We start from the raw sequence: 26700 nt of genomic DNA, 5'->3' as shown, positions 1-26700 counted from the left end.
TGTACACTGGGGGCACAGCACCAGGGAAAAAGTATGAGCCCAGGAATGGAGAGACGGCTTAGCAGTTAAGGCACTTGCTTGCAAAGTCAAAGGACCCAAGCTTGACTCCCCAGGACCCATGTAAGCCAGAGTTACATGAGTTCACACACATTCGGAGTTTGTTTATAGGAGCTGGAGGCCCTGGCATGCCCATTTACTCTCTCTGTCTCTCTCTCTCTGTCTCTCTGTCTCTCTCTCTCTCTCTCTCGCCCTATTTCTCTATAAAAAATAAATAAATAAAAATAAAATATATATTTAATTTTTTAAAAAAAGTTTGATCACAGGGCTGGAGAGAAGGCTTAGCTGTTAAGGTGCTTTCCTGTGAAGCCTAAGGACTCACGTTCAACTCTCCAGATCCCACGTAAGCCAGATGCACAAGGTGACGCAAGCATGCAAGGCAGCGCATGCACACAAGGCGGCGCATGTGTCTAGAGTTTGATTACAGTGGCTGGAAGCCCTCGTGTGTCAATTCTCTCTCCCTGTCCTTCCCTCTCTCTCTCTCAATTGCGCACACATAAAAAGAAAAGGCCATCTGTTGGGCATACCTCAAAAAAAAATGTGTGAAATGGGGGTGAAAAGGCCCAAAGTGAGGTCAGGAGAGGAGATTGAGTAAAGGAAAGGTGGAGGGAGGGCTAATCAAAATCTGACAGGATATAAATAAATCAAATGGAATCCTTCAGTTTGGGACAATGGAACATTCAGGAGCCATAGATCGTTGCTAGAAAATTTTCAGTGCCAGGGATGGGATACCTTCCAGTGAGTTGTTTCAGGAAGATCCCTGATGCCCCAAAAACATTATAGGCCATTGCCAAGGCCCTTGGTTTCCCACCAGGAGTCTGAAGACTCCACATGCTTGGGCTGCAAGGCCACTGAGGAATCCTGCTGGAACTGAGCTGATAACCTCCTCCATGTAGACCAGCTGACATAAAGCTGGAAGAAGCCATTCTACATGCAGTTCAATGGGATAAAGAGATACCAACAGTGAAAATACTCAACATTGGACACTGCAAGCCTTATAATTGGCCAGCCAGGCCAAATGAGCCAACGGGTGCAATGGTGGCATGTCTGTCATGGTGGAAACCAACTGCCCTCCAATTGGACTAGAGGCCTGCTCCAAGGGAGGGAATACATTCCTGATACTGAAAACTTAAAACAGGGTTTGTCATGAGCCCTAGGGGTATAACATCTGCTGATATCTGGATAAGTGCATATACTATGCTTATCAAACTGCCCAGTAAGCACTTCTCTTAATATTCACACACTTATATTAATGCTACTCTCACTTTGGGTAGAGAATCTTTTTTTTTTTCAGATGACAGTGACCTTGGGACGACTCAGAAGGTATCATGGTGCTAGAAAGAAGTGACTAGAGTACCGAGTAACATCTTGATCACACCTTCCAGGGCTCAGGGTCTAATGCAGAAGAGGTGGCAGAAGAGCCAAAGGAAGGGTAGGACTCCTTACAACGTGCTCCCTCCAGACAAAAAATTGGCCTCGATATCCATGACCTCACAGTGCCTGACACTACCTACACAAGACCATCATAAGAGGAGGAAAAGATCGTGGCATCCAAATAGAGGAGAGACTGGTTGAGATGGGGAGTGGATGTGATGGAGAATGGAATTTCAGAGGGGAAAAGGGGGAGGGGGGTATTACCATGGGTTATTTTTTATAATCATGGAAAATGTTTAATAAAACTGAGAAAAATAAAATAAAATACTTTAAAAAAAGTGTGAGCCCCAAAACACACAGCTTTAGCCTTTTGCTGGAAGTTTCTGGAACCCCTGTTATAGGGTATGAATGCAAGTCCTTGAGAGCACCTTGGCAACAGACATGGGATGTTCTCACCAAGGCTTGAAAACCTGTGCATCTGAGTTCCCTGGGGAGGGCCTCGTGGGACCAGGAGCTGAAGGTTAAGGGGAGAACTCAAGTCTGCCCCCCAATCTACTCACTGTCTGATGAGTTACCCTATGCAATCCCTGTCCAAAATGATCAGAGGTTTTGTTTACAAGGTTTTAATTTCATTTTAGTTATTTTGGTGTTTGTATGAGAATGGTCACGTGTATGGGGGTATGTGAAGGCCAGTGTAACATGCATGTGGAGACCAGAGGACATTAGGGGTCTTTCTCAATCTCTCTCCACCTTATTTTTTGAGACAGGCTATCTCATTGAACCTGGACCTCACCAATTCAGCTAGCTAGGCAGCAAGCCCCAGAGATCACTTGTTTTTTAATTTTTTTGTTTATTTTTTATTTACTTACTTGAGAGCAACAGACAGAGAGAAAGAGGCAGATAGAGAGAGAATGGGTGGGCCAGGGCCTCCAGCCACTGCAAACGAACTCCAGATGCGTGAGTACCCTTGTGCATCTGGATAACATGGGTCCTGGGGAATTGAGCCTCAAACCAGGGTCCTTAGGCTTCACAGGCAAATGCTTAACCGCTAAGCCATCTCTCCAGCCCGAGATCACTTGTTTTTGTCTCCCCAGTACACACCTTTTATATGGGCGCTGGGATCTGCTTTTAGCTCCTAACACTTGCACAAGCAAGCATTTTATGCACTAAGCCATCTCCCAGCCCTACTTTATTTTATTTTTATTATTTTGAGACCTGGTCTCCCTCTGTAGCCCAGGATAGCCCCAAATTCAATACCCTACAGTCTCAGCATCCCAAATGCTGGGATTTCAGACAGCTCTTGAAAAGGTTTTAAATGGAAAACAAAGAATATGATCCTCCCCTTAGGACAGAAACGTGGACTGCTCATCTAGACCCTAAGGTGGACACAAGAAGGCCTCAGCTCAGAAAGGGCAGGGCAGAGAGGAGAGGAGGATGGGGAGAGAGGGAGCGAGAGTCCAGGGAAGGCAAATGAAGGGGGTTGGGTGCGTGGCAGGACCTCAGAAGGAAAGGGCTGGAAGGTGTTCTGTGGCGATCTTCTATTACGGCCAGCCCTGCAGAGGCACGGTGGACACTAAGCTTAGGTGGCCACTACCTTTCACAGGGGCCATCACTCGGGTACTACTTGGAAATATGAGGCAAGCTGCTTCTCTGGGGTGTGCTACAGCCCTTGTCCACCAGATCTACCCAGGCTGACCCCACAGGGGTAGCCCACTCTGCTCTGCGTGCTGGAGAATGTGACTCCCAGCCGGCCTGTAGCCAAGCCCTGTCAGAAAGATAGACCTCCCGGCCCCCAGGAACCACCACCCCTCCCCCCACAAACCCCTGGAGCCAGACACACCCACAGCAGCTAGAAGCCGGCTTCCGGCAGGTGCAGACCCTCTCCGGTGCATCTCCACCCACACGCCCTCAGAAACAGCTGGAGCCTTCAGGGGGTCACCAGGACTTTGATTCTGATAAACTTGAGCCTATAGACCAAAACCCCATGCACAGCCAGACGGACCTTGCAAGTCCTCTGAAGGCATGTCACTTGGGAGAAGAGGCTCCACGGCCCTCAGTGGTCCTCAGCACCAGGCCTGAGCGTCCACAGCCTGAACAACTTCTGCGGCCTGTACTCCAGGCCCTTGCCACAAGAGTGCAGCCCAAGGAAGCCCTGCACACTGAAGATGGATTGCTCCACCAAGGTAGGACAGCAAATAACAGGAAATGGTCTGGAAGTCCCCAGGCAAAATCCACAGCCTTTAAGACGGTGGTGTGGGACCCAGGGTGCTGATGCATGCTGGTAACCCAGCTGAAGCTGGAAGAACAAGAGTTCAAAGCCAACTTGGGCTACTCAGCAAGACTCTGTCTCAAGCAAACAAACAAAAAGCAAAGCATCAACAAGGACAGGGAGGTATGAGAGAGCTCTGGTGGGCGTGGAAATGGGCTTCCAGAATGCTGCTGGTGGGGAAAGGGCCTCACCAAACCCTTCATGCAAGAGGCTCTGACAGAAACACCGCGTACGGCCAAGCGCACAAAGCGGTCTGCAGAACCATTTGGGCTCCAAGATTGGAAAGCTTGGTTCCTGAGGGACAGAATCACCTCACCTGTTAGGTTTCCTGGGAGGGAGAAGGAAGGAAGTTCAAGAGAGGGGCTGAGTCAAATCCTTCAGACAAGAGAAGGCAGTATGGGCCTCACTGGACAAAGCAAGATGTCTGTTTTAAGGGTTTTGAGGGAAGGGGGAGGTTCTGGACATCTAGCTTAGTTAACACATAGCCACACGAAGTGCCTAGAATCATGTAGTCTCTAATGATGGATTCTATGTGAGAGCTGTGAGGGAGATAGACTGCAAGGAAGGGCCCTATGCAGCATGCTGCGCCTGGAGGGCCTGGGTCCTGACACTACCACTGTTCATTCTAACTTTCTTTTTTGTTGTTCATTTTTTATTAATTTATTTGAGAGTGACAGAGAGAGAGAGAGATTGAGAAAGGGCGCGCCAGGGCCTCCAGCCACTGCAAACGAACTCCAGACGCGTGCGCCCCCTTTTGCATCTGGCTAACGTGGGTCCTGGGGAACCGAGCCTCGAACCGGGGTCCTTTGGCTTCACAGGCAAGCGCTTAACCACTAAGCCATCTCTCCAGCCCCGTTTTAACTTTTTAATAAATTTATATATATTTATTAGTTTTGTACTCAGCAAATACAGTCAATTTGGTACCATTGTTAGGCTCATCCATGTCCTACCCCCTCCCCCTGCCCCTTCCTTATTGAGGTATATGGGTCATGCATTCTGGAGTCAGCCCACAGTTATGGATAAGAGAAATGTCTCTGCATATCATGACCCAAATGTGGCTCTGATATTCTTTCCTCCTGCCTCTTCAGCAAGATTTCCCTGAGCCATGTTAGGTTCATTTTTGGTCTGCTTCAGTGATGAGGTGTTGGGGGCCTCTGAGGCTCTGGCTCTCTGATTTGGTAGGAGTTGATTTTTCTCTGTGTTGGTCTCCTTCCTCCCTGTGCTGGTATCCGGTTCATCAGGAAAACAGCACTCTTGCTTGTTTTGCCAATTGTTCTTTGTGAAAAAGTTACTTTTTTTTTTTTTTTTTTTTTTTTTTTTTTTGGTTTTCCAAGGTAGGGTCTCACGGTATCCCAGGTTGACTCTGTAGTCTCAGGGTGGCCTCGAACTCACAGCAATCCTCCTACCTCTGCCTCCCGAGTCCTGGGACTAAAGGTGTGCGCCACCACGCCTGGCTTTGAAACAGTTTTTTTTTTAAATTTTTTTTTAATTTATTTATTTGAGAGAGACAGACACAGAGAGAAAGACAGGTAGAGGGAGAGAGAGAGAATGGGCGCGCCAGGGCTTCCAGCCTCTGCAAACGAACTCCAGACGCATGCGCCTCCTTGTGCATCTGGCTAACGTGGGATCCGGGGAACCGAGCCTCGAACCGGGGTCCTTAGGCTTCACAGGCAAGCGCTTAACCGCTAAGCCATCTCTCCAGCCCTGAAACAGTTATTTTTTAAAATGTTTTTCTTGGGCTGGAGAGATGGCTTAGCGGTTAAGGCATTTGCCTGCAAAGCCAAAGGATCTAGGTTCGATTCCCCAGGACCCACATAAGCCAGATGCAAAAGGGGGTGCATGCAGCTGCAATTCATTTGCAGTGGTTAGAGGCCCTGGCTCTCTCTCTCTCTCCCTCCCTCTCTCTCTCTCTCTCTTTCTCGTAAATAAATAAATAAAAATTAAAAAATTTTTCTTAGTTATTTGCGAGACATACAGAGAGAAAGAGGCAGACAAAGAGAAAGAGAGTGAGTACGGGCATACCAGGGCCTCCTACCATTGCAAACGAATTCCAGATGCATGCACTACTTTGTGCATCTGGCTTTACGTGGGTAGTTGGGAATTGAACCCAAGCATGCAGGCTTTACAAGCAAGCGCCTTTAACCACTGAGCAATCTCTCTAGTCCCCAAATCATAACTCTTTTTAACTTTGTTTTTCTGAGATGCAATTTGCATGCAACAAAATGCACTCATTTTAAGTACATACTTTTGACAGATATCTCCCTTTTAGATACTACCACAGATAAGATATAGAAAATTTTATTGCCCCCACCCTCAAGTTTCCTTGAGCACCTTTCAGGGCAATCCTTGTCCCTCCCTAGATCTAGACCCTGCCCAACACAGCCTTCCCAGCTGCTACAAGCCTCACCAGGTCCTTGACTGGGGCAGCCCCTCCTAGTCTCTGTAATTCTCTCTGCAGCCCTTTCCTGCGCAAGTGTGAGTATACACACACACACACACACACACACACACACACACACACACACACCCTTCCCAGCCCAGGGACCCATCGCAGCCATCAGGTCATCCTGATCTCCCTGACACTTCCAGGCCCTGCAGTCTATGGGCATGCCAGCACCACCTCTTTGAGGCTCTTAGCCACCAGTGGGTATTGATTCTATCACAGCTGCCAGCTACCGTTCAGGAGGGAAAACAGGCACTGATTGGTCCCCAACCCAGCATCACATGGCTTCAAAGAACACAGTCAGGATTTCAACTTGAGTTCTTAGATTTTTGTCTTACTCCCCAACACTTATTCCTTATGAGTGTGGATAACGTCCTGTAGCACAGAGAGTCTCCCTCACTGATGGTGACAAGTCCTTTAAATGTATCCTGGGTTGACAATCACTTTGCATATGGACTCTGCCATTGTTTTTATTCTATGCTTATGCATTAGTTGCTTTTCTTGTTGTTGAAATACAACTTAAGGGAGGAAGGTTTATGTCCGCGTATAGTTTGTGGGATAACATCCAAACACAGGAGCCTGGCTAGGTGGGCTTTCTAAATCAGGGTAGAGCTTCGACCACCCTCTGTGTCTCTCCTGCCCTGTGTTTATGGCTTTTGACCTCCATCTCACCAGAGCCATATGGAAAGCAGGGCCACACCCACAGCTTGTCCAGATTCCCAGTGGGTGAGAGCCTACCCACACAACACTGAGACCAAAATCTCCATCAGCTCCCAGAGCCTCAGTTTCCATCATAAATTCAAAGTTGGCCCTGTGGGATATTTTCCTGGAACCAAACAGTTGTTTCCATCAAGTTTGCAGAGACCATCTCCTGATGTTCAGTCTATCACACTCTGGCAGTTCATCTTCATGGTCAACATGGCCAAACCTGTGAATCACTGGGGAGACCTCTGGTCATGTATATATGAAGATGGTTCTAGAGAATGTTACCCAAGGAGGGAAAGCCTACCCCATGGGTGGAGCCATTCCATGCGCCAGTGTGAACAGGAAAGAGGAGATTGAGCAGCATTCCTCACTCTGCTTCCTGGCACAGACTCAATGACACAAGCTGCCTCAAGCTCCTGCTACCACGCCTTCCCCACCATGATGGACTGTAGCTCTTGAATTGTGAGCAGAAATAAACCCACTCCTTCCTTCTTTCCTTCCTCCTTCCTTCCTCCCTTCTTTCCTTCCTCCTTCCCTCCTTCTTCCTTCCTTCTTTCTTTCCTTCCTTAAGTTGCTTTTTTAAATTAAAACTTCTTTAATTTTTTGTTTTTGAGGTAGGATCTCATTCTAGCCCAGGCTGACCTGGAATTCACTATAGAGTCTCAGGGTGGCCTCGAACTCATGGTGACCCTCCTACCTCTGCCTCCCAAATGCTGGGATTAAAGGCGTGTGCCACCATGCCCAGCAAAACTACTTTAATTTTTATCTATTTATTTATCTATCAGAGAGAGAGAATAGGCATGCCAGGTTCTCTAGCCACTGCAAACAAACTCCAGAAGCATGTGCCACCTTGTGCATCTAGCTTATGTGGGTTCTGGGGAATTGAACCTGGTTCTTTTTTTTTCTCAATTTTTATTAACATTTTCTATGATTATAAAAAAATCCCATGGTAATACCCTCCCTTCCCCCACTTTCCTCTTTGAAATTCCCTTCTCCATCCTATCCCCTCCCCATCTCAATAAGTCTCTCTTTTATTTTGATGTCATGATCTTTTCCTCCTCTTATGATGGTCTTGTGTAGGTAGTGTCAGGCACTGTGAGGTCATGGATATCCAGGCCATTTTGTGTCTGGGAAGAGCACATTGTAAGGAGTCCTACCCTTCCTTTGGCTCTTACATTCTTTCTGCCACCTCTTCCGCAATGGAACCTGAGCCTTGGATGGTGTGATTGAGATTGAACCTGGTTCTTTAGGCTTTGCAAGCAAACGCTTTGACCACTAAACTATCTCTCCAGCCCTTAGGTTGCTTTTGTCAGACAAAAAAAAAAAATAAAAATAAAAACTTGGGAACAACCCAGAGGTGGAGAGACTCCCTGACACTTTAAGCCACACTGCCTGCCATGTCCCCGGGCCTGTGGGGAATGGTGGCTTTCCGTAGCTGAGGTCTTGAACCCCATCTGTACCACAGGCCACAGAGCGCTCTTGCTGTTACCAGGTCCCATCAACATCCTGGATCACCACAGTCTGTGTCCTAGAGGGAAGAAGGACATAAAGCCTGATTTATGACTGTGGCAGCGTGTCCCTTTGTTCCGCTAGCTGCCCTGGGGAGCAGTTCCTCAGGATGTCAACAGCTGGCCAGAGAGGAGGGCTGAAATGGAGGAAAATGGGGCGTTGCGTTACTGCTCCACTGGCAGAGACCCAAGCGCCACTCACCACCTGTCAGGACACCCGACCTCTGAGCTCTTGGGACCCCAATAAATCCTGGGGGAGGGAGTCTTGAGTCCCCTTCAGTTGCTAGCTCACTGGCCTTGCCACCTAGCTTTTATCAGAACCAGCTGCAGTTGAGTTTTCTGACCTCAGAGCAGGGAGAGCAAAGTTACAGAGGCTACTTGGAGGAGCCTTGGCCTTGACACCACCATGCCCATGAAACCTCTCTGAAGCCTCCTGGGTACTCAGAGTATTAGTTCTGTCATAGCTGCCACCATGCAGGGAAAAAAAAAAAAAAAACCCTGTGGCACCAAGAGGCTGAGCCCCCAGCCCAGCACCACACAACTGGAAAGAATCGTAGCTAAGATTCAAACTCGTGTTCTTGGGGATCCCTATGGCATCCCGCCAGTACCCACCCACCCCAGGGTGCTCCTTCATTTTTGTGAACAAGGCTGGGTACAGAGGACAGCTTCTCATGGCTGGAACAACCCAGATGTGAAGTCCTCATGCCGCAGCTGGAGGACTTGGGGTGACTGCCAACAGCATTTGTTCCATAGTTTCAGAATAGTCACATTGAACCCAGGCCCCGCTCTTGCCTTATCATATAGACCTTGGATTCTGCGCTGTTCTAAACCTGCGCCTCAGCCATGTTGGTCTCAGCCCTCTGCACACAGGTCAGATGCTGCAGCAAAAAAGAGGTCAGACCTGATTTCTAATTGCTGTGACCACTGGCAAGCCAGGGAAGCCTCTGGGCCTCTGTGTGTCTCGCTATACAGTAAGTAGTTTTTTTTTTAAATTTTTTTGTTTTTATTTATTTATTTGAGAGTGACAGACAGAGAGAGGAAGAGGCAGAGAGAGCAGAGAGAGAGAATGGTCGCACCAGGGCTTCCAGCCACTACAAAAGAACTACAGGGTCCTGGGGAATTGAGCCTCGAACCAGGGTCCTTAGGCTTCACAGGCAAGCGTTTAACCGCTAAACCATCTCTCCAGCCCAGTGGTTTGTTTTAATGTCTAGGTAGGACAATGAATTAGGTACTGAAACAAAAATACAGCTCAGGAGCTCAAAGAACAACAATATGGGGCTGGAGAGATGGCTTAGCGGTTAAGGCACTTGCCTGAGAAGCCTAAGGACCCAGATTCGATTCCCCAGTGCCCACGTAAGCCAGATGCACAAAATGGTGCATGCATCTGGAGTTTGTTTGCAGTGGCTGGAGGCCTTGCCACCCCCATTCTATCTGCCTCTTTTTCTTTCTCTATCTCAAATAAGTAAATAAATAAAAATAAAAATATTTTTGTAAAAGAACAACAATTTGACTTCTCCTCAACATGCAATTCTGGACAGGTTTAATTAAGTCAGTAGAGCCACCCACTGCATACAGTGATTCAGAGACCTAGGCTCCTTCCATCTTGTGGCTCCCCCATCCTTAGACTATTGTCACCATCATCCTAGGTGAAGTGAGGTGAGTGCCATAGCCTTGTTGCAAAAGGAGGAGAGAGGGAGAGGGTGTGCTCCAATTGTCACCTCTATCCATAAGCAGTTAGCCATGCTGCAACAGCTAACTGCAAAGGATGCTGGGAGATGTAGTCCTGGCCCAAAGGCATTGTAGAGCAGGTTAGTGCCAGGGAGTGGCAGAGCTTGGGTCCAGGTCTCCAAAAAGCAGAGCTGTGACTGCGGACCTATGACAACAACCTGTGGCACTTGAGAAGGATGTGTTAGTTACTTTTGTGTTTCTGTGACCCAAACCCTGGAGGACACTTAAAGGGAGGACTCACTCATTTTGGCTCACAGTTTCAGAGGGGTCAGTCCATCATGACAATGAGGTGTCAGGCAAGTCGTTCACTCATGGTAGCCAGGAAACGGAGGAAGGGAATACAGGAAGGGACCAGGATCAGATAGAGTCCTAAGGACACAGTCCTAGTGATGGATCTGGAGGTTTGTAGTGACTGCTGAGGGGCTCATGGAGTCAAGGTTCCCAAAGCGCCCACACCCGGTTCCCGCCCCTGTGCGGCAGGGCAGGGTTCTGCAACTTCAGTTCACCCATTCTGCTGACAGACACTTGAGTTGCTTTCAGCCTGCTATTAGTAAACCACCCAGGACGTTGCACAAGACAACTTTTGATGACCTCTGCCCTTGTTCCTCTGGGGCCTAGGATGGGAATTACTGGGCTGATCTCCTGACATTTTTATGTGGTTGTGGACCCCGCCAGCTGTGTACCACTGCTCCACAGCCCCCCAACCCGGGATATTCCAGCAAGTGACCCTCCCCAGACATGTGACTTTCGCCACAGTGCTTAGCACCAAGGTTCCTCATGTTCCACATCTGCAGCCTGCTTCCTGCCACTTGGGATCACATGACCCAAAGCAATACAAAACCCAGGTCCTAGGCCTCCACGAGTGTTCAGCACATGTGAGCTGTCATTGTGGCTGCCATGACCTAAGATCCAACCAGAACCTCAAGATCGCTTTCCGTCTCTCCCCACTCTGGGTTTAACAGGCCACATTCAGGCTAGCCTCGCTCCAACACTATCTCCAATACAGACCTGCCCCTCCACCTTTCTTCCACCTCCCTTGTGCCCTGCATCAACCCCGATCCTCCCTGGACCAGCTTCCTCCTCCAACTTCTCCCCTCTAGGCCATCCTCATCCACATTACAAAAGCCCTACAGTCTTCTAACTGCTCAGTTCTAATCCCACAATCTCCTGCTTAAACACCTTCCATGGTTCCCCATAGCCAACCAGATGAAGCCTGAATTCCTCACCTGCTGCTCGTTCAGAGTCCTTCATGATTTTGCCCAACCTCCCCCTCTCTTCTGGGATGTCCCACCCACCGTCCTCATCTCCCCACGGGCGGTATGCTACCTGCCTCTCCTACCACATGGGCCAGATGCCTGACAAGAAGCACCTTGAGGGTTTGAGGTCACAGTCCATCATGATGGAGAAGGTACGGTGGAGTTCTGGCATGGCAGCCTTTGTGGCGGTGGGAACATGCAGGTGGGACTCATATCTCCAGGACCAGGAAACAGAGGGAGAGGTGAGGCCAGACAGGAAGTGGGTCCGAGCTGCAGACCCTGAGGCACGCCCCCACAAGCAGCCCACTTCCTCCAGCGAGGCTCCCTGCTAAAGGTTCTACAGGCCCCCCAGACAGCATCACATGCCGGTGGTAAGTACTCATACAGGAGTCGATGGGAACATGTCTCGTTCAATGACAGCAGCCAGCTTCTCCTGCAGCCCCGCCCCTTTCCTCCCCTTCTTTGTTTCCTAGAAACGCTCTTCCTGTCTATAAAAGCTCCAACGAGCCCTGACCCAGTGAGGTCCTGAGGCCTTGCCCATGTTCCAGTGATTTCATGGGCCAGCCTATCCTTGGGGTTCCCCTCCTCCCCCCTCCCAAGGGACAGGCGCACATAAGACCTCGAGCCAAGGCTTGCTGACACCATCCTGCATGGTCTTGGCTGTTGGAGCACTGGGTGACGTACCCTCTGGCTGCACATGGCAGAGATTGGGTCAGTGCAGCCTCAGGGGGTGGGAGGAAGGAGCGGGGAGAGCCCCAGCTCTGAGATAAGCCTCCAGCATTTTATTCATGAGTAGCAAGGGCACAGCAAGGCACATAAGTCATAGATGGCGGATGCGATCTTTACACAATGAATCCACCTGTAAGGCCAGTCCCAGAGGCTAGCCTGGAACCTCTCCTCGCCTTTTCCCAGAGCCCTTCTCTGACCTCTGACCCTCCAGTCACTTCTGCTTCTCCCTGGGCACACTGCGGGGTGTGCTTTCACCTGTGGCCTGGTCCTCCCACCTTTGGCTCTGCAAGCACAAACAGCTGGGGGTGATGGAGCAGCCCTGCCACACGGCAGACACGTGCCTGAAGGGGTAACCGACCTTCCCTCCCTGGAGCCCCTGTCCCTTGCTCCCACATACCTTGCTGACAAATAAGGGGAGAAACAGACTTTTTGTTTTAATTCTTTTGTTTTGGTTTTTCTTTTTTTTTTTTTTTTTTGGTTCATTATTTATTTATTTATTTGAGAGCGACAGACACAGAGAGAAAGACACATAGAGGGAAAGAGAGAGAATGGGCGCGCCAGGGCTTCCAGCCACTGCAAACGAACTCCAGACGCGTGCGCCCCTTTGTGCATCTGGCTAACATGGGACCTGGGGAACTGAGCCTCGAACCGGGGTCCTTAGGCTTCACAGGCAAGTGCTTAACCGCTAAGCCATCTCTCCAGCCCTTGTTTTGGTTTTTCAAGGTAGGGCTTCAGGGTGGCCTTGAACTCACAGTGATCCTCCTACCTCTGCCTCCCAAGTGCTGGGATTAAAGGCATACACCACCACGCCCAGCTTAATTCTTTTTTTTTTTTTTTTTGACAGCTTCTATACTTACAGCCAATAAACCATGATAATTCCTTCCCTTCCCCTACTTTCCCTTTTACAACTCTACTCTCCATCATATCTCCTCCTCCTCCTCCTCCTCTCTCTCTCTCTCTCTCTCTCTCTCTCTCTCTCTCTCTCTCTCTTGCATGCGCGCTTTTTTTTTTTATTATTTTTATTTTTTGAGATAGGGTTTCATTCTAGCCCAGGCTGACCTGCAATTCACTATGTAGTCTCAGGGTGGCCTCAAACTCACAGCGATCCTCCTACCTCTGCCTCCCAAGTGCTGGAATTAAAGGCGTGCGCCACCACGCCCAGTGGGTATAATATTTTTCTTTTGTTTTCTTTCTGTGTTTTATTTTGATGTCATCGTCTTTTTCTCCTATTATGAGGGTCTCGTGAAGGTATTGCTAGGCACTGTGAGGTTGTGGATATTGAGGCCAATTTCGGTCTGGACAGTTGTATGTAAGGAGTCCTACCCTTCCTTTGGCTCTTACATTCTTTCCGACACCTCTTCCACACTGGACCCTGAGCCTCGGAGGGTATGGCAGACATGGAGAAACAGACTTACTTTTGATTAGCTGCCCCCTGGAGGATGGCTGAGCTGGGCGAGGGAGCCCCATGTCCAAAGCCAACCTTGCAAGAAACCCAGAACTGCAGCTGTCTAAGTCCTGCCCAGGCCTCCAGGCCACCGCAGAAGCATGGGATGCCTCTGAGGACAGATTGAGGGCACCACCTTCACTGCAGGGCACAGGCTACTGTCCTTGGGGAGTGATGTGGGTGGCGTTGAGTGGGCCACTTGACACAGGTAGATTCTACCAGGACCCCCTTCCTGAGACCTGGCTTAGAAGAGTCACAGGACTCGCAGCTCACCCAGGGTTTCTAACAGCCCACCAGGTTACCGTAAGCACCCAGAAACCTCGGGTGTCATCGACAGCTCACACGTCAGCCATACCTTGAAGTGCGGCGTGTCTGCCCTGCAGGCCCACGTGTACCACAACAAACCACCCGGCCCCCGTCGCCCCACTTTCCTCTTGAAAGTGACCAGGGAGCGGACTTGCCCTCTGGACCCAGCCAGCTGTCTCTCACGAAAGCCTTGGAGAGGAAGGACATGCGGAATCCATTTGTGGAACCCTGGTGGTGGGGAGCAAGCATGGGGACATCGGGGCCACACAGCCAGCTGGTCCAGGCGGAGGGCTTCCCCTGAGTCACACATGTCGAGGACATCACCCCTGGCCAAGGCTTGCCACAGTGGTTCTTTCTTTCTTTCTTTTATCTTTTTTTTTTTATTTTATTTTATTTTATTTTTTTTTTTTTTTTTTGAGGTAGGGTCTCACTCTAGCCCAGGATGACCTGGAATTCACTCTGCAATCTTCCTACCTCTGTCTCCCAAGTGCTGGGATTAAAGGCATGTGCCACCATGCCTAACTCAGTGATTCTTTCCCCCACCGTCCCCAACACTATGGAAGGGAAAGGCACGCTGTAAAATCCATGCACCAACTTCAAAACGCATGCTGCAAAATGTGGGCTAAAGAAAAGGAAGTCATCCAGCTACTGAGTGAATGGCAAGGGGACACCATAGTCCGATGAGGGAGGCACCATGTGGACACCCAGCACACATCCATGCCAGGGGCTCTGGATGGGGGTCATGGGGCTGCCTGTCCAAAGGGCCACCTGTTTTGGTGGACTGTACCCCATGAAACCACCAGTGTGGAAGACACGCCTGACAGATGTCCTGCATGGCCCTGGCTCCCCTCAGAGAAAACGTCCCCAGAGGAGCAGGCAGGAGCTACGTGGCTACTCTTGATCTGGCCGCCTTTCCATTTCCACAGCACCCTACTGTGGCAATGGCCCTATGCCCCACTGCACAGGGAGGGGCCAGTCCTGCCTATAGCGAAAGCAAAATCAAAGAAAGCAGACAGCCTTCTTAGAGGAAAGGCCATGTGTTTTTGCTTCTGTTTTGATTTAGGTTTGCTTTGAATGTTTGAGGCAGAGTTTCACTCTGGTCCAGAGTGGCCTCAAACGCATTGCATCTCAGGCTGGCCACTCCTTCAGCTTCCCGAGAGATGGGATTAGAGGCGTGAGCCATCGCGCCCAGCTGAACTGACACGCTTTCTAAGTTTACATGTCATTTGAAATTTATAAAGCATGTACTGCTTTCCAATTTAGAGAGAGAAGGGATGGCTGGGGCAGATAGTTTTCATCAGTAAAGTGCTGGCTTCGAGAGCGTGAGGCCTAGAGTTCAGATCCCTAGCGTCCACGTAAAGCACGGTGGTGTGCCCACGATCCCAGCACCAGGGAGGCCGGGATCGGTATCAGTGAGCTCCAGGCCCAGAGAGAGATCATGTCTCAAAACACAAGACAGAAGCCGGGCGTGGTGGCGCACGCCTTTAATCCCAGCACTCGAGTGGCAGAGGTAGGAGGATTGCTGTGAGTTCGAGGCCACCCTGAGACTACATAGTGAATTCCAGGTTAGTCCGGACTAGAGCGAGACCCTACCTCAAAAAACCAAATAAGTAAATCAATAAATAAGGTACAGAATGACTGAGGCAGCCCGCTGAGGTTGGCCTCTGTTTGCACAAGCACACATACATACATGCAACGAAAAAGAGAAGAGATGGGAGAAGAGAAGACAGGAAGGAGGTCAGCCTCTGGGGTTTTCTGCCTGCCTAGAAGATGGGCTGTGGAGTACAGAAGGCCTCCAGCTTGGCCCGTTGCTAACGATGAGTCCCAGACCCGGGTCACAGTGACATTCCCAGCCTGGCAGCTTGCTTCGTGGCTGACGTGGCTGCCACTGTGTCACTTCCAGGAGCCATCTGCTGTCCCCATCCTTGTCCGCTCTCACCTAGTCAGAGGCTGGAGAGCCAGAACAAGGGCAGACTCGGGCTGAGTCCCCTCTCCAGGAGGGCACAGGACACTGACCCCTTAGGAAACTCCCTCCAGCCTGCCCCGCCCCTTCCTCTCTGCTCCCCTACTCTCACCAGAGCCCATCGGGGAAGTCCAGAAGCATTCAGTGTCCCCCAGCTGGGCTCCTCGGGCCAGTGAGGATCTGGAGGAGGGGTGGGCCCACCAAGGCCAGGGGAAGCTGATCATCCTGGAGCGAAGCTGCCAGGAGGCCCCATGGGATGGCGATCAACACAAACAGCCTGGGAGTTCTAGGTGGTTTCCATCCTCCAAACCTTCTTTTATTTATTTATTTTTTTCCTCATGTAGAGAAACCACTGTGGCTCCTGGCCAGTGCCTGCCCAGCAGTTGTTCATGATGCACTGTGACTGGCAGGGTGAAGTCCCAGAGGCCCAGCCTGAGGCATGTCACAGGTGGGCTCCAGTTCAGGATGCTCACAACCTCTTCCTCCCTCAACATACCAGTGGGAAGGTAGGACGTGGTACCCGAGGCCATGTGGACCCTTGGCTACCAGTGGCTTGGACATTCTTCTTTTAGAGCAAAGGCCTGTCCCTTCCCAGGAGTTTACAAGTGGCTTAGCCAGGTGCTGTGACAAATGGGTCTAAAACTCCAGTGGCGTCACACAGCCCCAGACATCTCCCACCTGGATGCAGTCTAGGCAGGGCAATAGGGGAAGGGACACTCCTGTTCTCATCCAGGGCTGCTGTCTCAAAGAAGGATGACGTGAGCCACGTGCACGTCTAAGTCGAAACCCTCTGGGGTTGTGTTCATTTCCCGGTGTTGGAATTGAACTCAGCGTCTCACACACATGCTAGGAAATCGCTCTGCCACTGAGCTACACCCCAGCTTTCTTTTCACTTTTTCATTTTGAGACAGGATCTAAGTCTCCCAGATTGGTCTTCAACTTGCAACCTTCCTGCCTCGGCCTCCCAAGTAGCTGGGTGGGCAGTCCTGTTCCGCCTGGCTAGGCTTCCATATTTTGCCTTTTTGTTGTTGCTGTTGTGTTCTGGGTTTTTGTTTTGTTTTGTTTTGTCAAGATAGGGTCTTCCTCTAAGCCAGGTTGACCTGAGATTCACTATGTCGTCTCAGGATGGTCTTGAACTCACAGCGATCCTCCCACCTCAGCCTCCCGAGTGCTGGGATCAAAGGCATGCGCCACCACACCCAGCTAGGCTTTCGCATTTTTGAAACGTGAAGAAGGGAAAGGTATTGGTTATAATAATGTATTTTAATTGACTCAGTACGTCCAAACCATCTGCATGTAATCAAAGCATACCCTAGGGTGACTTGCACTCGTCCCCTCGCCCTGGGGGTCTCCAAAGTCTCAAGTGTGTTTTCACTTAAGTCACATCTCCACTTAAGGACTCAGTTTTCATTGGAAATACTTGGTCTGAGCTTAGAGGTCATAAAATCTACAAATGAAAACATAGGTTTAAGCCACACACAGTGATCACATCTGCAACCCCAGCACTTTGGGAGTTGGAGGCAGGACAACCAGGAGTTCAAAGTCACCCTCAGTTATGCGAGGAGTTCGAGGCCATCCTCATCTACATGAGACCCTGCCTCAGAAAAAAAAAGAAAAGAGGGCTGGAGGGATGGCTTAGCAGTTAAGGCATTTGCCTACAAAACCAAAGGATCTAGGTTTGATTCCCCAGGACCCACATAAGACAGATGTCCAAGAGGGCACATGCATCTGGACTTCATTTGCAGTGGCTGGAGACCCTGGTGTGCCCATTCTCTCTCTCTCTCTCAAATAAGTAAATAAATAAAATATATTTTAAGAAAAGAAAGATAGGGATGGATAGATGGCTTAATGGTTAAAGGCACCTGCTTGTAAAGCTTGGCAGCCCAGGTTCAAATCCCCAGTACCCACATAAAGTCTGACACACAAAGTGACACATGTATCTGGAGTTCATTTGCAGGGGCAAGAGGCCCTGGCATGCCCATTATCTCCTGCTCTCATTCTCTCATCCTCTCTCTCTCTTTTTCTCTCTCTCTTGCTCTGCTTGCAAATAAATAAATGGGGTGGGGCTGGAGAGGAAGAGAAATAAAAAGAGAAGGTAGGGTTACATGCCAAGTTGCTCCAAACGTCTGTGTCGTAGTTTGAATGCGACACTTTGAATGTATGGCTCCATAGACTTGGGTGTTCTATTAAAATTGAGCTTGAAACTTGAGCACCTAGCAGGCAAATCCTTGCCACAGGGATCAGCTCACTAGGGGTGGATCCTGAAGTCCAACTGTAAGGTGTGTGGGGACAGGTCTTGAGTCCAGCCCAAAGCCGTGTGGAGGACAGTTTTGAGCTCTGGTGTTTGTGCTTTGTGGCATCTGCTGGCTATTGGTGGAGGCTCTCTGCTTGGATCTAGGGAATCAGCCAGCTTCTCCCACCGCTAATGGCATTCCCCTGGAATCTGTAAGCCTGAGATAAACCCTTTCCTCCCATAAGCTGCTTCTGGTTGGATGTTTGTTCCAGCAGAAAAGGAGCTGACTGCAACAATCTGTAAGTGTGTGTGTGGTGTGTGTGTATATGGGTGTACTCATGCCATGGTGCGTGTGGGGAGATCAGAGGACACCTTTGGGGTGTTTCTCCTTCCACTGTCTCTTGACACAAGACCTCCCTTGTTTTGCAGCCTCAGCTTGCAACTTTCTCCTGCTCTGCCTCCCACTGCTGTAGACAAGTTGAGATGACTGAAGCATGCAACATTTTGCATCCTGCTTTATATATGAACACCAAAGAGGATCAAAGTTGGATCAGCAGCCTTCCAAGAAAGCGTCCTTAACCACTGAGCCATCTCCCCAGCTCCAGTAAGAATTTTCTTTTCTTTCTTTTCTTTCTTTCTTTCTTTCTTTCTTTCTTTCTTTCTTTCTTTTTATTTATTTTTTTTATTCTCACTGTAGCCCCAGGCTGACCTGGAATTCACTATGTAGTCTCAGGGTGGCCTCGAACTCACAGCGATCCTCCTACCTCTACCTCCCGAGTGCTGGGATTAAAGGCATGCGCTACCACGTCCAGCAAGAATTTTCTTAGTAACTAAATCAAGCACCAGTTTTTAAATTAAAGTCAAATAAAATGCGCAACACAGACCATGGAGGCAAAGGCCACATTTCAAGGGCTCAGTGGCCTCATCGGGTTGGCAGTGACCTTGTTGAACAGCTGCTCTGAAATTCTGGCTAAAATTAGAGCAGGCTCCACCCCCGCCCCTCAGAAGATCTGTAAGACCCGGTGAGTATCTTCTTCCCCAGGCTGGTTGAGAGGAGAAGCCTTGTTTCTGGGAAAGCCTCATAGATCTGCACTGCTCATCTCATTTTTCGGTGCTCTTTGGAGCTCTGGGTCTCCCAGAGCACTATCTTTTCCTTGATTTTTCTCTTTGGTTTTTACCCTTTCTCTTATTGTTATTCTCCTTTTTTATCTACCGGGAAGTTGCATATGTCTATAATGCATTTTGATCATAATCCCCCTCATTACTTTCTCTTTTTGATTATTATTTATTTTGGGGGGGGTGAGAGAGAGTGAGAAAGAGAGAATGGGCGTGCCAGGGCCTTCAGCTGCTTTGAACGAACTCCAGACATGTGCACCTCCTTGTGTGCATGTGCGACATGGCGTGCCTGGGTCACCATGCATCTGGCTTACGTGGGACCTGGAGATTCAAACGTGAGTTCTTAGGCTTCACAGGCAAGCGCCTTAACTGCTAAGCCATCTCTCCAGCCTCCATTACCTTCTCTGGTCTCTCCTCCCCAGACCCATTCCATTGACCCCCCTGCTTCCTTCCAATCTCCCAGGACTCCTGTTTGATAAACAGCAATGACAGGTTGTTCCCAAGCTTCTGCAGCTGAATTTCCAGCAAAAGTAGGCCCAGGCGGCCATGGGAAGGAGAGCAAGACAGAGCAGGGTGCTCTGTCCACAAGGAGGACTGTGGGTGGGGCAATGGCTTTGGTGTCCCAGACACTGCAGGCCCAGGGCCACATGACCACCATGCTTCAGGAGCCCATGGTGACCAGGTTACAAGAGAGGTCCACATCTTTTGGGGGACACAGCATATCACACAGCACCATGTGTAGGGACTTACACAGATATGATAGAACCCCTAATCCACACTGGGGGGTCCCTGTTTTGTAGGCAAAAAAAAAAAAAGTGTGTGGCATAGCAGAAGCCATGCTCAGCAGTGAGTGACAGGGCTGGAACTTGTTGCTGGTCCTCTCCAGAGGCCAGGATTCCCATTGCTCCCTCCAGGGACTTTCAAGACCTTGGGAACCTTGTGTCACAGATCTGTGAAGCACCACCCACTCTGCTGAGGTACAGGTCTTTGCCACAGATAATGGCCAGGACAGTGACTGGAGCTGTCCGGGAGGCCATGGGAGGGGCTCAGGGTGGGGAGAACACGCAGCACGTGGAAGAGCGCACCCACGCTCCTAGCACTCAGGAAGCTGAAGCAGGAGGATCAAGTTCAAGGCCAGCCTGAGCTACAGGAGCCCCTATCTCAAAACAAATGGAGGGATGCTGGGGATGTGACTCAGGCCCCAGGTTTGATCCCCAGAATCTCATAAACTTGGTGAGGCGGGCCACACCTGTAAGCCCAGCACCTTGGGAGGTGGGGTCAGGAGGATCAGAAATTCAAGGTGGTCCTCAGGTTGTTTGTTTGAGGACAGCCTGAGCTACTTGAGACCCTGCCTCAAACACACACACACACACACACACACACACACACACACCCTGATGGATTACAACTGGAAGTGGCCAGAAAGGTAGGAAGAGCAAAGGCTGCCATCCACCTTGGCAGACCTGGAGCCAAATATGAGAAGAAACTATAGGCACAGTGTTTGCATGGCACTGTCTTCTAAGAGTCTACCACCAGGAGGCAGGCTGACTGGCACCTGTCTCTGGGGAGGACTCTATAGCCCCTTCCCAGACTGATAGTGCCCACCTGGCCCCTACCTAGCCAGCCCACCTCCAGAGAAGAAACAACTGTGACATTTCCCCGGGAGAATAAACCACCCTGTGATCCTTGGGACAGGCATGCCGGAAATGGGACAAGGCAGAGAAAGAGGGATACCCTGGAGACATCCACAGGGTCCCTCCAAACTTGGTCACAGGGTCATAAGGATGGATGGTGTCAGGCACCACACTGCCCAGAAGGGCTGGTGGGGGGATGGTGTTCAGCCAGCTCTTCCGGGAGCCGTGGGAGGGAGCACCACTTGGGAAGGTGGAGGCTGGGATCACAGCTCTGCGTCTGCCAGCAAAGTGTGGCTGGTCGCGACTATGCTACTCAAGGAGCGCTGCTGAGCTGCAGAACCCTGGACAGACCCAGCCTTCTCCTGTGCCCCGAAACGGGCACTCTAACCTACCTGCTCTCCCTGCCTGGAAGCAAGGCCACTCCACTTACTCCCAGAAGAAAACCCTCGTAGTAAGGGTCCAAGTGCAGGCAGAGTGGCCTTTCCTGCCTGTGGGGAGCAGGGTCTGGAACCCCAGCTTCTTCTCTAGTCCCTGAGGGGAGCGGGTATAGCCAAGGGGCCCCTGCAGAACAGGCCTTCTGGAGCCTGAGGGGCACATTACAGAGCAGCTCTTGTCTCAGAAATAGGCAGGTGAAATTGAGCAGTAAGGAAAACTTGGCTGGGCCAGGATATCCAGGCCAGGCCAGGACAGTGGCTTGGGCTTTGGTGGGAAGTGAGGAGAGAGGGTGGGAAGGAGGAGAGGAGAGGAAGAGGAAGTGGGGAGAGAGCACCCCTGAAGGACTAGCTCAGATACAGAGTCTTCCAGGGGCAGTTTGGCAGTTTGGGGGGGGGGGTGGGAACCATAACTATACTCATTTCTGGAGGAGAAAGCTAGGATCAGAGGTTGAGTGACTTGCCAGAGATCACAGGCCCCTAGGCTTGCACTTTGGGGGTCTGTGGCTGCTGGTCACAACATGGAGTTACCGAAGCCTATCACGGCCCCAGGGGGCATGTGCTGTGTTCAGGCACACATTTTGCATGGTGCATCTCATTTCATTCTCAGAGCAACCCCAAGAATTAGAGATTGCTGTTGGCCCCATGTACAGATAGCAAAAGTGTCTCTGAGGAAATAAAGACATCCTACATCTAAAAGTGAATGAATTTGTAGAATTAGGCCCCTTGTGTGACCTTAGCAGGGTAACCCCTGTCAGGGCCATTGCTGGTCTCGGGAAGTCCCAGCCCCCAGAGTGTGCTCCTGGGACCCAGAACTTCATCCTGTGTGAGGCCCTGAGAGCCGCCCTGGGCACCGAGTTCCCAGTGGCTTCAAAGGACCCCGGAGCCAGCTGGGCTCCCAGGGGAAGAGGACAGCAGGAAGGCCGGCCTGGCTGCGGAGCCAGACGTCAGCAGCAAGAGGCAGCTTTGGTCTCAGGCTTCAGTTGGCGGCGGGTTCTGTGGAGAGCCAGGCGCTGCTGGGAAGTATGCTGGCATTTCCTTGATGGTCAGAGCCGCTGACACTCCAGCAGCTGCCTGTAGAACAAAGGCCCCGCTCTGTCGGGAAGGAGAGAGGATCAGAGGGACAGAGAGGAGAAGGGGCAGCTGGACTGGCCTCTCAGGACCCTCTTGCCTTCTGTGACAGGGCTGCACCCAACTCAGCCTGGGTTTTCTTCCCTTCCTCTCTTCTTCTCTCCCTCCCTCCTCCCCTCCCTCTCCCTCTCTTCCTTCCTGCCTGTTTTGAGACAGGGTCTGGCTATATAGGCCAGGCTGGACTCAAACTTGTGGCAATCCCCCTGCCTCAACTTCCCAAGGGCTGGGACAACAGGCATGCAACACCATCCCTCACCTCACCTGCAAGCTGTTCCCCTCATGGAGGTCAGGAAACAGGCAGGGCAGCTGTTAGTTACAGGAGGACAGTTACAGTGCCATCCTATTCAAAGGGATGCCCGATGCCTTATGGCTTGTTCCCTACAGTGTGGATTGACGCCCCCGGCCTTCAAGTCCCAGCAAGGAGTCCAGCCTTCAACACAAGCCCTTTGTGGAGACATTTCTTATCCGAACGCTGACAGGGAGCCTGGGGGAGGTCCACAGGTAAGGGGGAGACCCCCAGCTAACAAGCTCCCAGGAAAGGAAGGCCCAGGCACGCAGGGTGCAACCCCCCGCCCCCAGCCAGGAAACGCCGACTACTCCACACGTGGGAGCGCACAGACCGCACCTTCTCTCACAGTTCCTGGGTCCCCTGGCTGCCCTAGGGGCAGAATGAGGTCTTCAAGGGTTTGGCCTTCTGCTTAACCCCTAATCTGTCAGGGCTGCTACCCCAGCCTGGGATCTGGGGAGGGAGTTGCCATCCTGTCACCCCACGATGCCTCTCCCACTCCCTGGCTGTCTCTGAGCATCTCTGACTGTGGGTGGAGCTTTCTCCAACCCTAGGACCATTCCCACATGTGTGGGTTCTTCCAGCCAGGGACCTTTTGGGGTGAGGGAAGGTTCTAGAGCCTGAGAAGGTTTTGGGGGGCACGGATCTCCACTCTCTCCTCTCCTCTGTGGCAGGTTTGTTTCTGGCCAAGCCACCCAGAGTTCTTAACTATGTTCCTAACCTTCCCAGAGTGAGCAGCAGCCTGCTGCCCTCCTAAAACCAGCTGTACCAGGCATCCTCTCTCTTCCTTGCTCTCGCTCTCAAATAAATAAACAGATAGATGATAGATAGATAGACAGACAGACAGACAGATAGACAGATAGGCAGGCCATAATCACCCATAGGAAGATGAGGAAAGTGAAGCAAGAGTGAAAAATATAGGAAGCAAACAAGGACTGAGAGACTTGAATCCTCACATGCCCAGCCCTGCACACCCGTGATGGGCTTTAGTGTGGGTATCGGGATGCATCATGGGAAGGCAGGTAGCTTCTGATGGGCTCGCTGAAGACTGGCCAGTTGACTGACATAGACAGAGACCAGGACAGAGATGCGCACAGAGCACAACCATGCAGGAGGAGGACCCCCCTCCCCAATACTACAGTCCCTAGAGCCAACTTCAGAGCACATCAAGCCATCAGGAACAGAGAGGGGCTTTCAAGCCAAAGGACCTGGGTTGGATTCCCCAGCACACACATAAAGCCAGGTGCTCCAGGGAGCACATGTATCTGGAGTTTGTTTGCAGCCACTGGAAGCCCTGGCACACCCATTCTCTCCATCTCTCTTTGCTTGCAAGTAAATAAATAAAAATATGTTTTATTTTAAAAGACCTGGAGATGTCTCAGTGATTAAAAGCTCTTGCTTAGGAGGCCTGATGACCTGGGTTCAATTTCCCAGTGCCCATGTAAAGCAAGATGCACAAAGTGGCACATGCATCTAGAATTTGTTTGCAGTGGCAGAAGACCCTGGTGTGCCCATTCTCTCTCTCTCTCTCTTTGTCTATTTCTCAAACACATAAATAAATATATTTTTGATAGAAAGTATCAACTTTCCAGGCTAGAGGGATGGCTTATCAGTTAAAGTGCTGGTCCGCAAAGCCCAGTGACTCATGTTTGACTCTCCAGGTCCCACGTAAGCCGGACTCACAAGGAGACACAAGCACTCAAGGTCACACATATGCACAAGATGGCCCATGCTCTGGAGTTTGATTACAGTGGCCGGAGGTCCTGACATGCCAATTCCCTCTTCCACTCTCTTTGCCTCTCATAAAGAATACAAAAGAGGGCTGGAGAGATAGCTTAGCAGCTAAGGGGTTTGCCTGTGAAGACAAAGGACCCAGGTTCGATTTCCCAGGTCCCATGTAAGCCAGATGCACAAGGTTCACATGTGTCTGGAGTTTGTTTGCCGTGGCTAGAGGCCCGGGCATGCCCATTCTCTATCTGTCTCTCCTCTCTCTCTCTCTCTCCCTGCTTGCAAACAAATAAAATTAAAAATTAAAAAAAGAAATACAAAAGAAAAATGAAAATCAAAAAAGAGGGCTGGAGAGATGGCTTAGTGGTTAAGATGCTTGCCTGTAAAGCCAAAGGACCCAGGTTTGATTCCCCAGGATCCATGTAAATCCATGATGCACAAGGTGGCACATGCATTTGGAGTTTGCGGTGGCTGGAGGCTCTGTTGTGCCCATTCTATCTGCCTTCCTCTCTCTCTCTCTCTCTTTCTCTCTCTCTCTCTGTCATAAATATATAACTAAAATATTAAAAATAAATAAAAAAGAAATTTTTTTAAAAAAAGAAAGTATCAACTTTCCAAGACATCCTAAAAGCGTGGGCACCAAAGTAATTGCAAACGCATGCAGCAAACACAGATGAAACTGGGAGGGGATACCAACACATCCTCTGTGACAGTGTCAACCTCACCCCCACGAGGATGGGACCTCAGGGCAGGGAATGAGCAGCACACTAGCAGAAGCCTCCACCCAGTTCACCATGGCGTCTAGCTGCCGTTTACAGAGTGGCCCAGCCGCAGCACAAGCCCTTCCAAGTGCCCCCGGGACCTTTTCCAGGACAGAAAAGCCCTAAGCTAGCAAAGAAGATTTTAAGGCAAACTTGAGCATGGAGTTGGGAAGCAACCCATCCTCCGAATATGGTGAGGAGGAGGAGGAGGTAATGCTGTTGAACAGCTAGATGCGGGGGGATGGCAGGGGGTGCTACATCTTGTAACTAATGGCTGTGAGCCCTGGGCAGGATCGCAGGGACAGCAAAGCATCTGTGAGGCCATGGGTCTGTCTGGTGTGATCCAGCAGACCCAGCCCCATTTACCACTGCTTCTGGAAAAGTTTGGGGCCACTAGAAAACACTGACAGATAGATCTGTCTAAACTCAGTTCTGTTTACTAGCTGGGCACCCTTAGACAGCTCACTCGGCCTCTCTGAACCTCCATCTCCTCCTGTGAAACAGTGCCGGGCTAATACCTACCCTCAAATGCTTATAGTTAGATGAAAAGCTCTACACAACACTGGGAGGGGAGCTTTGTCTTGTCATTCCTTCTCCAGGCCAAATACAGGCCACCTCCCAACTGGATAAGGCTGGAGGAAGTGGGGCCATAAACCTCCTCCTACCGCCATCTGCACTCCTGGAGATCAAACCCTTATCAGAATCAAAGCCCGCTGATGGATGAGGCCACAGGACCAGGCCAGGCAGCCATCCCCAGCTGCTCCTTGGAGGGCAGACAAGCCCTCAGTAGGACCTCACACAGTTCAATTTGGGCCAGAAAACGACCAGTCCTGCTAAAGAAAGATGTTTATCTCTCTGTGTAGAGGGTTAGACTCCAGGGCTCTGTAGACTGGTGGGAAGTGTCCCTCAGATCCAAAGAGTGACCAGAGCCCAGATGGGCATGTGCTTAGACAAGGACAGCAAGTGACAGATATATCACCTTGGAGTCCAAGTCTCCAGGAGCCTCTGATGGGGAGACACAAGGGTGATGTCCCACTGACCTTCAGTGCTTTGGCTCCTGGCTCCTGGCTCCTGGGTAAAGACTCTTACAGGGATAGAAGATTCCAGAAAAGCCTGGCTAGTCTGGAGCTGACACTCAGCCTTATATTATTCCAGCAGGAATTTCTAGGCTGCCAGGGATACCCCTGGGACCATCTGGGGATACTGGGACTCTGTACACAGCTCGATATGGAAGGAACCAGGCTTTGCTGTGGAAGCCACAGGACGAGTCAATGCAGCCAGCAGATGTCTGGATTGAAGCTGGGCTGAGCCCCATGCTGAGTTCACACAGTGACTTCCTCTGACAGAGGGGACCAGCAGAGAGCCTCTAGAGTGTCACATGATGTCAAAGGCAGGAGCAACTGGCAGCTCACAGGCAGCCAAGGAGTTTGGGAAGGCTAGAGAGGTGGTATGAACAATGGGGTATGCACATTCTCAACTATTCCTCTTTCCAAGTGGAAAATCCAAGCCAGCTGTGGTGGTTTATCTGTGATCCCAGCACTTGTGAGGCCGAGACACAAGGATTGCCATGAGTTCAAGGGCAGCTTAGGCAAAAGTGT

The sequence above is a fragment of the Jaculus jaculus genome, chromosome 1 (genome assembly GCF_020740685.1).
Source record: "Jaculus jaculus isolate mJacJac1 chromosome 1, mJacJac1.mat.Y.cur, whole genome shotgun sequence".
In the NCBI taxonomy this organism is placed as follows: domain Eukaryota; kingdom Metazoa; phylum Chordata; class Mammalia; order Rodentia; family Dipodidae; genus Jaculus; species Jaculus jaculus.
Note: the sequence above shows the minus strand (reverse complement) of the source record.